The sequence below is a fragment of the Echiichthys vipera genome, assembly GCF_963691815.1.
Source record: "Echiichthys vipera genome assembly, chromosome: 17".
NCBI classification, from domain to species: Eukaryota; Metazoa; Chordata; class Actinopteri; order Perciformes; family Trachinidae; genus Echiichthys; species Echiichthys vipera.
The window spans coordinates 925,003-926,351 of record NC_139842.1 but is presented as its reverse complement, the minus strand read 5'-3'; positions in this window follow the sequence as shown (position 1 = coordinate 926,351).

Below are 1,349 nucleotides of genomic sequence, written 5' to 3'. Positions count from 1 at the left end.
CGTCTCCGTTCTCCTGTTGGCTGCTTTTTCCTTTTATCTGTGCAGCTCAGACGTCACCGCGACTTTTATTTTGAAGGGCCGTGGAGAGTAGTAGAAAGATGCGTTCAGGGCCTCACTATAGTCAGTAGAAAGATGCATTCAGGGTCTTACTACAGTCTGTAGCAAGATGCATTCAGGGACTCACTACAGTCTGTAGAAAGATGCATTCAGGGTCTTACTACAGTCAGTAGAAAGATGCATTCAGGGCCTCACTATAGTCAGTAGAAAGATGCATTCAGGGCCTCACTATAGTCAGTAGAAAGATGCATTCAGGGCCTCACTACAGTCTGTAGAAAGATGCGTTCAGGGCCTCACTACAGTCAGTAGAAAGATGCGTTCAGGGCCTCACTATAGTCTGTAGAAAGATGCATTCAGGGCCTCACTATAGTCTGTAGAAAGATGCGTTCAGGGCCTCACTATAGTCTGTAGAAAGATGCATTCAGGGCCTAACTATAGTCAGTAGAAAGATGCATTCAGGGCCTCACTATAGTCAGTAGAAAGATGCATTCAGGGCCTCACTATAGTCTGTAGAAAGATGCATTCAGGGACTCACTATAGTCATTAGACAGATGCATTCAGGGCCTCACTACAGTCTGTAGAAAGATGCATTCAGGGCCTCACTATAGTCAGTAGAAAGATGCATTCAGGGCCTCACTACAGTCTGTAGAAAGATGCATTCAGGGCCTCACTATAGTCAGTAGAAAGATGCATTCAGGGCCTCACTATGGTCTGTAGAAAGATGCGTTAAGGGACTCACTATAGTCTGTATAAAGATGCATTCAGGGCCTCACTATAGTGTGTAGAAAGATGCATTCAGGGCCTCACTACAGTCTGTAGAAAGATGCATTCAGGGCCTCACTACAGTCTGTAGAAAGATGCATTCAGGGCCTCACTATAGTCTGCAGAAAGATGCATTCAGGGACTCACTATAGTCAGTAGAAAGATGCATTCAGGGCCTCACTACAGTCTGTAGAAAGATGCATTCAGGGCCTCACTATAGTCTGCAGAAAGATGCATTCATTGCCTCACTACAGTCTGTAGAAAGATGCATTCAGGGACTCACTATAGTCTGTAGAAAGATGCATTCAGGGCCTCACTATAGTCTGTAGAAAGATGCATTCAGGGCCTCACTATAGTCTGCAGAAAGATGCATTCAGGGACTCACTATAGTCAGTAGAAAGATGCATCAGGGCCTCACTATAGTCTGCAGAAAGATGCATTCAGGGCCTCACTATAGTCTGTAGAAAGATGCATTCAGGGTCTCATTACAGTCTGTAGAAAGATGCATTCAGGGTCTCACTACAGTCAGT